The following is an 11,074-nucleotide window of genomic DNA, read 5'->3' on the forward strand; positions in this document are numbered from 1 at the left end:
TTAAGGACAAACTTGCAATAAGTGTGAAGTGAAGTGAATTACATTTATATAGCGCTTTTTCTCAAGTGACTCAAAGCGCTTTACATAGTGAAACCCAATATCTAAGTTACATTCAAACCAGTGTGGGTGGCACTGGGAGCAGGTGGGTAAAGTGTCTTGCCCAAGGACACAACGGCAGTGACTAAGGATGGCGGAAGCGGGGATCGAACCTGCAACCCTCAAGTTGCTGGCACGGCCGCTCTACCAACCGAGCTATACCGCCCGAATAAGAAACATATGTTTGATGTACCCTAAGATTTTTTGCTAAAATAAAGCCAATAATGCCATTTTTTGTGGTCCCCTTTATTTAGAAAAGTACCGAAAAGTGCCAAAGTACCAGAGACACACTGCAGGCTTACACATAAACATGCATCCAAAAAAATGTATGCCACATATACACCCCCCCCCCCCACGCCCTCAACCCAACGCCCTCGACGCAAATCCATAGGGGTGATGAAAGGGTGGTCAGCGCCTGAGAGCTGCGGCCACCACCATGACCCCGCACTCCCTTCCCTCTGTTGCTAGATATCTCGAGACGTATGTTGTAATATGTATATGTGCTTTGCTATGGAGGGGTTTTCCCACTCCAGACTGGACCCCCTTAGGAGCCCAGTCTAGATTGTATTTTTTTACTCATCCTTCCCTTTTCCCCATCTTTTACGGGGCGCCTTGTGGCGACCCATCAGCGTTCCAGTTCTGTAACCCTGTGCACTGTTTGTTTGTCTAATCTTGAATGTGTTTGTGCTGAAAACAAAGTTTTGTTGTACTTGTTGCAATGACAATAAAGACCTATCCATCTATCTATCTATCTATCTATCTATCTATATATCTATCTATCTATCTATCTATCTATCTATCTATCTATCTATCTATCTATCTATCTATCTATCTATCTATCTATCTATCTATCTATCTATCTATCTATCTATCTATCTATCTATCGAAAAGTACCAAAATACATTTTGGTACCGGTAGCAAAATATTGGTATCGGGACAACACTAATTCAGACATAAGCAATCATGTTGCCGTCATGTGCAGAATGAATAAATGACACAACATGTTACTGCATACGTCAGCAAACTAATTAGGACAGGGGTGTCCAAAGTGCGGCCCGGGGGCCATTTGCGGCCCGCAGCTAATTGTTTACCGGCCCGCCACACATTCTGCAAAGATTACAAAATTGATAATATTGCAAAAATTTAAAAAAACATTTAAAAAAAGTGGAATGAGGTGAAATCTAACAAGAAAAAGTTGCAATGATGACACAAAGCTGCCATGCAGGCTGTTTTTTTTGGGTCTTTTTTTTGTCTTTTTTTTGCCATTGCTAAAAAAAAAAAAAGACTAAAAATGTATGTTATAATGAATTATTACTTAAAAAATATCAGTTTAAAATGTTTTATGTGGAAAAAATATTGCATATATTGTGTGGTTGCCATATAAAAACATCAAAGTTTTATTTCATAAAACAAACAAAGTAAGAGTTCAAACGTAAAATGGACAGATATATCTGAAGTTGATCTCGTAATTTAAGTGTTAAAAGTTAAAAAAAACCTAATAAAAATTTATCACTTTATGAGTGGGGGACCTTTTGGATCCCAAATATATTTAGTAGGATTTTATTCAACTTTTCACTGTGATTACTCAAAAATATTAAAGAATTAAAATCAATGGTGTCCTGCATTATTGATCTTTTAAGGCTCAAATTACTAAATGCTGCATATTTCAGTTTTACTATAAAAAACAAAGTTGTCTTTGACAGAAAACCTTTTTTTTTAATTTTTTTACTTTATATCAACCTCAAGTTGATATAGAGATTTATTGTAAGCGTTAAATAACATATAATAATAATAATTTGACTTATTTTTAACAGTTTAATGACTGAGACCCTTTATAGTCCCCGGGAGCCCTAAAGGTTAAAAAAAAAAAAAAAATCCATATATTTTGTTAAGGTTTGAAAATGAAAAATATCAAAATGGCCCCCGCATGCTTAAATTTGTCCGTGTACGGCCCTCAGTGGAAAAAGTTTGGACACCCCTGAATTAGGAGTCTTTGTTTGTTTACTTACTACTAAAAGACAAGTTGTCTTGTATGTTCACTATTTTATTTAAGGACTAAATTGCAATAAGAAACATATGTTAATTGTACCCTAAGATTTTTTGTTAAAATAAAGACAATAATGACATTTTTTGTGGTCCCCTTTTATTTAGAAAAGTATCAAAAAGTACTGAAAAGTACATTTTGGTAGCGGGTACCAAATATATTATACACTAGGAGAGTCACATGGACACCACCTTTGTACTTTGCCACAAATTCTTTCTTGAATGGAATAGCGTTTCTCATCTTCTTTATCAAAGTGCTGGCACTTATACCTTTCAATAAAAAAGCACATTGAATTGTGGTGGTTGGCAAATAACCCCAGAGTCAGACTTTTGTGTGGGGAGTTAAGAACTGGCCAAAACAAAATGTATTTATAGTTCTGGGCCTAAAATGATGTCTTGGTAGACAAAGCAAACAGAAAATGAACAGAGCGATGTTTACTATCTCCTGCAGCTCTTGTCTGGGTTGCTGTCTCTCTCTCTCTCTCTCTCCCCTGCAGATGGGCACGGCGGAGCAACAGGGCAGACTGCACTAATCAGCAATCAGCTACTTAGGCTGAGAGGTGGCAGCTGGAAGATGCCGGATTATCCCTTTTGGTCATTCTACTCCTGGCAGCAACTATAGGTTCACCTCACATACTTCTTACCTTTTCTTCCTGCTCGTATTTTGCATAGATTTTGTGAATAAAGACTTTGGAACTTTTTACTGGCTTCCACTTCTGCAGGGCCGGTCCACACCACATGAAAGCGGTCACGTTTTGTAACAAGTTTTGGCACATTTTGAAATGCAAACTTTTGGCAACAAAATGCGGGCGGGCTTGCATCAGTAAGCCCGTCGGTAATTTTCTACTGCGTAATCTGTGTTTTGGTAGCATCTACATCCCAAATCACAATATTTTGAGCAAAATTTGAAATAATTAGCAACAATTTCTGCCAAATGCATTGTTGCAGGTTGTAGCAATGCAACCATGCTTGCCAACCTTGAGACCTCAATATCGGGAGGTGGGGGGGGGGGGGGGGGGGGGGGGGTGTGGTTGGGGGCGGGGGGCGTGGTTATTTACAGCTAGAATTCACCAACTCGAGTATTTCATATATATATATATATATATATATATATATATATATATATATATATATATATATATATATATATATATATATATATATATATATATATATATATATATATTAGAGATGTCCGATAATATCGGTCTGCCGATATTATCGGCCGATAAATGCGTTAAAATGTAATATTGGAAATTATCTGTATTGTTTTTTTTAATTATCAGTATCGTTTTTTTTTTTTTTTTTTTTTTTTTTTTTAATTAAATCCACATAAAAAACACAAGATACACTTACAATTAGTGCACCAACCCAAAAAACCTCCCTCCCCATTTACACTCATTCACACAAAAGGGTTGTTTCTTTCTGTTATTAATATTCTGCTTCCTACATTATATATCAATATATATCAATACAGTCTGCAAGGGATACAGTCCGTAAGCACACATGATTGTGCGTGCTGCTGCTCCACTAATAGTACTAACCTTTAACAGTTCATTTGACAAATTTTCATTAATTACTAGTTTCTATGTAACTGTTTTTATATTGTTTTACTTTCTTTTTTATTCAAGAAAATGTTTTTAATTTATTTATCTTATTTTATTTGATTCATTTTTTTAAAAAGTACCTTATCTTCACCATACCTGGTTGTCCAAATTAGGCATAATAATGTGTTAATTCCACGACTGTACACATCAGTTGATATCGGTATCGGTTGATATCGGTATCGGTAATTAAAGAGTTGGACAATATCGGCATATCGGATATCGGCAAAAAGCCATTATCAGACATCCCTAATATATATATATATATATATATATATATATATATATTATATATATATATATATATTATATATATATATATATATATATATATATATATATATATATATATATATATATATATATATATATGTATATATATATATTTATATTTATATATATGTATGAAATTCTTGACTTTCAGTGAATTCTAGCTATATATATATATATATATGTATGTATATATTTATTTTATTATACATATACATCAAATAAATACTTGAATTTCAGTGTTCCGGTGGCTATCCAGTAGATGGTAGTATTGTCCTGTTTAACTTCTCCGTTCATGATGAGTATATCATTTCGGCCACCGTGTTCAATGGAGAAGTCTGTTCTACAAAATTTACAGGCAACATACACCTTCCCTTCGAACTGTCCTGGATGAACTGAAATGCTTGTTTCCATCCGTTCTGGAACTTGCAAGCGTATTTCTTCATCTTGCTCGTCGACGGCGTCGCCATGTCTGTAATTTCCTCGTTCTTCTGCTTCGTCTCCTTGTTGTGTGCGCAGTTGTGCACTCTACTCTCTAAGAGCCCTAGATGTTATGACGTCATTGGGCAGGCAAGCTGTTTATATTGTGGGAAAGCGGACGTGAGAACAGGCTCTCCCCACTCAGGTCCGCATTGAGCTGGAAGGGCGTGGCCTCCAGCTCCGGCTGAATACCGGGAGTTTGTCGGGAGAAAATCTCTGCCGGGAGGTTATCGGGAGAGGCCAACCCTCCCGCTAAAAACGGGAGGGTTGGCAAGTATGAATACAACTAAAGCGGGTGTCAGCCTGCATACTAGTATTGTCCCGATACCAATATTTTGGTACCTGTACCAAAATTATTTTGGTACTTTTTGATACTTTTCTAGGTACCAAAATTATTTTGGTACTTTTTGATACTTTTCTAAATAAAGGGCACCACAAAAAATTGCAAAAAAAACAGAATTATTCCGTACATTAGGCGGGTTACAAGGCGTACTGTTGAGTTTTGAGGGAAAAAAAGGATTTTAAGTAGGGATGTCCGATAATGGCTTTTTGCCGATATCCGATATTCCGATATTGTCCAACTCTTTAATTACCGATACCGATATCAACCGATACCGATATCAACCGATTTATACAGTCGTGGAATTAACACATTATTATGCCTAATTTGGACAACCAGGTATGGTGAAGATAAGGTCCTTTAAAAAAAAAAAAAAATTAATGAAATAAAATAAGATAAATAAATTAAAAACATTTTCTTGAATAAAAAAGAAAGTAAAACAATATAAAAACAGTTATATAGAAACTAGTAATTAATGGAAATTTGTAAAATTAACTGTTAAAGGTTAGTATTATTAGTGGAGCAGCAGCACGCACAATCATGTGTGCTTACGGACTGTATCCCGTGCAGACTGTATTGATATATATTGATATATAATGTAGGAACCAGAATATCAATAACAGAAAGAAACAACCCTTTTGTGTAAATGGGGAAGGGAGGTTTTTTGGGTTGGTGCACTAATTGTAAGTGTATCTTGTGTTTTTTATGTGGATTTAATAAAAAAACAAAAAACGATACTGATAATAAAAAAAACCATACCGATAATTTCCGATATTACATTTTAACGCATTTATCGGCCGATAATATCGGCAGACCGATATTATCGGACATCTCTAATTTTAAGTGTCCAGAAAATATTGTTATTTAAAATGTCCCTGAATAGGAGGTATTGTGGTAGCCATAGCTTGTTTTAATACCTGTCAACCTGTGAGACGAAAAGGATGGGTTTCTAACAGCAACCCGTTTCTACATATAACTGGCAAATTCCTGTCACTTATATATTTCAATTTATCTAGGTACACTTGTGGGAAATGTGCAAAAATGCCGACCAAGGTAGAAAAAACGTCTGCGGCAGAGAACCCAGCCTGATTAAAAAACTTTACATTAGCCGCATATACACTAACGTTACACTAGGGACGTGTAGTCAGGGTGGCCAGAGCCTTACTTGTTTTGATGGGGGGGAAGAAGAGAATAATTTATTTAAGAACATTTGGTAATTTAACTGCTAAACATATATATATATTTTTTTTTTCCCACTATCTTAAATATATGTAAATGTTTATGTTTATGTTTTCTGGTCATATACAGTGCAAGAAGCTGATACACAACCAGGTAATGTTGGAATGGCTGCGATTTTTTATGTATATATTATCACACTAACTTTAGTATGCTTAAAGTCCGTTGCTTTAGTTATTTAGCTATTGTGCTCAAGTTGGACTTTTCTAATCTGTGCAAGGACAAAGACTTCTTGTCTGAGGGGTGGCCTCAGCCGTAGATGTTATCTAGGATGACAGGGGATGCAAAACAATAACAGTGAAATACTTTTTTCATAACATGGTCACTACTGCCTAGTTTCTCTTGTTATATTCTTATTTTACTGTTATATTTTTATTCTCATCGTTGCTTTTTATTTTTATTCTATTGTAATATTTTTCTATTTTGTCTCCATTTATACCCCCATTATTTACTTTTTACTTTTTACAATTTTGTACACTGCTGCTGGAATTTAAATTTTCCTGAGGGAACTCTCCTGAAGGAATCAATAAAGTACTATCTATCTATCTATCTATCTATCTAAGTGTTCAGCTCCATGCGTTCTCCTCATGAGCTAAATTGAACTCTGTCTCTGATTGATTCCTTGCTTCTTGTCTGATTAATAGATGTCATCAGTGCTTGAACCTGACATTTTCAGCAGCAGTTTATACCTAGTGCTGTGTAAAATTATTGTCAACATTTTTTTTTTTTCCGTGGGAAAAAGCTTGTGGAAAGGGATTGTGATCAGCGCATTGCAGGAGTGAAAGTCAACGCCTCTGTCTATGGTGCTGAAACAGAGCACCATCAGACGGGGGCGTGAATACCATGAATTGATTTGAGTGGACCCCGACTTAAACAAGTTGAAAAACTTATTGGGGTGTTACCATTTAGTGGTCAATTGTACGGAATATGTACTGTACTGTGCAATCTACTTATAAAAGTCTCAATCAATCAATCAATCAAATCAATCAATGTACTGACGGCGAGACACAGCTGGCAGATGATTAGATGGCACAGGTGGTACGTGTTAAACTAATCATCTGTTGTCTTTAACAGTGAGGAAGGAGAGGAAGTTGGGAGGGAGACTGGAAGGTCCAAAAATAAGCAGATTATTTGATGGTGGTGTTGAAAAACATTAAAACTAGGGATGTCCGATAATGGCTTTTTGCAGATATCCGATATTCCGATATTGTCCAACTCTTTAATTACCGATATCAACCGATACCAATATCAACCGATATATACAGTCGTGGAATTGACACATTATTATGTCTAATTTGGACAACCAGGTATGGTGAAGATAAGGTACTTTTTAAAAAAAATTATAAAATAAAATAAGAAATAAATTAAAAACATTTTCTTGAATAAAAAAGAAAGTAAAACAATATAAAAACAGTGACATAGAAACTAGTAATTAATGAAAATGAGTAACATTAACTGTTAAAGGTTAGTACTATTAGTGGAGCAGCAGCACGCACAATCATGTGTGCTTACGGACTGTATCCCTTGCAGACTGTATTGATATATATTGATATATAATGTAGGAACCAGAATATTACCGGTAATAACAGAAAGAAACAACCCTTTTGTGTAAATGAGGAGGGAGGTTTTTTGGGTTGGTGCATTAATTGTAAGTGTATCTTGTGTTTTTTATGTTGATTTAATAAAAAAAACAACAAAAAAAACGATACTGATAATAAAAAAAACGATACCAATAATTTCCGATATTACATTTTAACGCATTTATCGGCCGATAATATCGGACATCCCTAATTAAAACCTATTGTAAACTCTATGCGCTTGGTTGCTTTGACGTGCATCTGTGGAACCGCAAGACAGCGACTTCTACAAAGCTTTTATTTTCCTTGACACTTCTTTCTGGTACTTGCATTTATAGGAAAGCAAGTCGGAGTGAAGGTCTCGTCACATCTAAACAAACATTCTCTTGGAGCCATTGCTTAACATGCAAAGGAGTGTGAGCTCTGACGGCCTCATAAAAGGATGCTCACATTTTTTTAGATCTGCCAATCTGTGAAATCACAAATGCCCCCGCCATTAAAAAAAACCCCACTCAAAAACAGCTCACGCTCAAAAAAATGAGCCTTATAATTTGACGCTTTGGCATTGTTTAACATGAGAATGTAACATTGTAACAACATTTATATGTCGGAGAAGACAGACATTGTACCTTTTATTTCCGGGGTCAGCAACCTTTTTGAAAGCAAGAGCTACTTCTTGGGTAGTGATTAATGCGAAGGGCTACCAGTTTGATACACACTTAAATAAATTGCCAGAAATAGCCAATTTGCTCAATTTACCTTTAACTCTATGTTATTATTAATAATTAATGATATTCACACTTAATTGAACGGTTTAAAAGAGGAGAAAACACGAAAAAAATGACAATTAAATTTTGAAACATAGTTTATCTTCAATTTCGACTCTTTAAAATTCAAAATTCAACCGAAAAAAAGAAGCGAAAAACTAGCTAATTTGAATCTTTTTGAAAAAATTTAAAAAATAATTTATGGAACATCATTAGCAATTTTTCCTGATTAAGATTAATTTTAGAATTTTGATGACATGTTTTAAATAGGTTAAAATCCAATCTACACTTTATTAGAATATATAACAAATTGGACCAAGCTATATTTCTAACAAAGACAAATCATTATTTCTTCTAGATTTTCCAGAACAAACATTTTAAAAGAAATTCAAAAGACTTTGAAATAAGATTCAAATTTGATTCTACAGATTTTCTAGATTTGCCAGAATAATTTTTTTGAATTTTAATCATAATAAGTTTGAAGAAATATTTCACAAATATTCTTCGTTGAAATAACAGAAGCTAAAATGAAGAATTAAATTAAAATGTATCTATTATTCTTTACAATAAAACATTTTTTTTACTTGAACATTGATTTAAATTGTCAGGAAAGAAGAGGGAGGAATTTAAAAGGTAAAAAGGTATATGTGTTTAAAAATCCTAAAATCATTTTTAAGGTTGTATTTTTTCTCTAAAATTGTCTTTCTGAAAGTTATAAGAAGCAAAGTAAAAAAAATAATGCATTTATTTAAACAAGTGAAGACCAAGTCTTTAAAATATTTTCTTGGATTTTCAAATTCTATTTGAGTTTTGTCTCTCTTAGAATTAAAAATGTCGGGCAAAGCGAGACCAGCTTGCTAGTAAATAAATACAATTAAAAAAATAGAGGCAGCTCACTGGTAAGTGCTGCTATTTGAGCTATTTTTAGAACAGGCCAGCGGGCTACTCATCTGGTCCTTACGGGCTACCTGGTGCCCGCGGGCACCGCGTTGGTGACCCCTGCTTTATTTACTGGAAAACAAAATGAAGAAAGCAAGCATGAATGAGAGCGGTCACAGTCTAGTTCAGGGTTTTTCAACCACTGTGAGATACAGTCTGGTGTGCCGTGGGAGATTATCTAATTTCACCTATTTGGGTTAAAAATATTTTTTGCAAACCAGTAATTATAGTCTGCAAATGATGTTGTTGTCGTTGAGTGTCGGTGCTGTCTAGAGCGCGGCAAAGTAACCGTGTAATACTCTTCCATATCAGTAGGTGGCAGCCGGTACACTGTAAAAAAAAAATCCTATTTTTATGGTTAATTTACTCTAAATTTCTACTGTAATTTTTCCATTTTTTAAAAATAGTTTATAAAACTGTAGAATTCAAGACGTTATCTGTAAATAAACAATCCGCCTGTTATTTTAAGTAATATGCCAGTAATGACAAACTATGTATTTTTCTATTTTTTTCACAGAAAAATACCAAATTAATTATACATAGCATTTTCTGTTTTCCTAAATTACTTTCAGATTCATGTAAAATTCAGTAATTATCTTTCATTAAATATTTAGCTTGTTATATAAAAGTCTATGTCCATTCTAACAATCCAACTGTAGAATAAAGTTATTTTTCTGCAGAACTGTTTGCATCGTCACTTAATTAAAGGTGGTTGATCTTAATAATTTGGTAAACATCTGTAAAATTTCGATATTTTTCCGCAAAACGTTTCATGAAAATTTCTGTAAATAATAATGTTTTTGATCATTATTTGGTTTACAATGTTTTACTTTAATTTTATGGTTTTCGTTTGGCAGCCGTAGCTGCCAGTAGATGACCGTTTTTTGCATACTGCCTCCCACAAAGCAATTAGCTTTAGCTTATTGCTTTGTGGGAGGCAGTGTGCAGGTAAAAAGGTGTCTAATGCTTAAACCGAAAATAAACAAAAGGTGAGTGCCCTTAAGAAAAGGCATCGAAGCTTAGTGAAGGCTATTCAGAACGAAACTAAAATGGAACTGGCTATAAAGTCAACAAAAACAGAATGCTGGATGACAGCAAAGACTTACTGCGGCGTCCACAATGTACATCCGAACATGACATGACAATCAACAATGTCCCCACTGTGGAGAATGCATTTTTGTTTAAGAGTTCTTTCTTTTTATATAGCCATGTTTAGAGCAGCTATTACTTTACCTTTGTATATTCTACCAGTTTCTCTTGTCTTCAGAGGTCTGTTTAGTGTCTTAAACCATCGGAATGTGAATACAACCCCAAATTCTTCCTTATCAGTGTTGCGAGAGGGAGAGGTAGGGGCTTTCTTTGTGTGCAAGAAGTGGGCTATTCCGTTTGAGTGTTAGATCAACTAGAATAGCCGATATGAATGTATTGGTTAATCAGTAAAACTTGATAATATTCCTATTCTGTCTTGATGGTCCTTCTTACTCAGCATATATGTCATTGAAAGAACTTGGGATTGACCAGTAATTTAGATTCCCTGGGAGGAAGAGCTGGTCAGACGCAACACCACAAAGAAGGATACAAACAACTGAAATATTATTGATTACTAAATTGCTAGATGCGGGAAATATCGCTCAAAGGAAGACATGAAACGGCTACAGGAAAATCCCCAAAAAACAGAAAACAACACCAAAATAGGAGCGCAAGACAAGAACTAAAACACTA

This window comes from Entelurus aequoreus, linkage group LG01 (assembly GCF_033978785.1).
Source record: "Entelurus aequoreus isolate RoL-2023_Sb linkage group LG01, RoL_Eaeq_v1.1, whole genome shotgun sequence".
NCBI lineage: Eukaryota > Metazoa > Chordata > Actinopteri > Syngnathiformes > Syngnathidae > Entelurus > Entelurus aequoreus.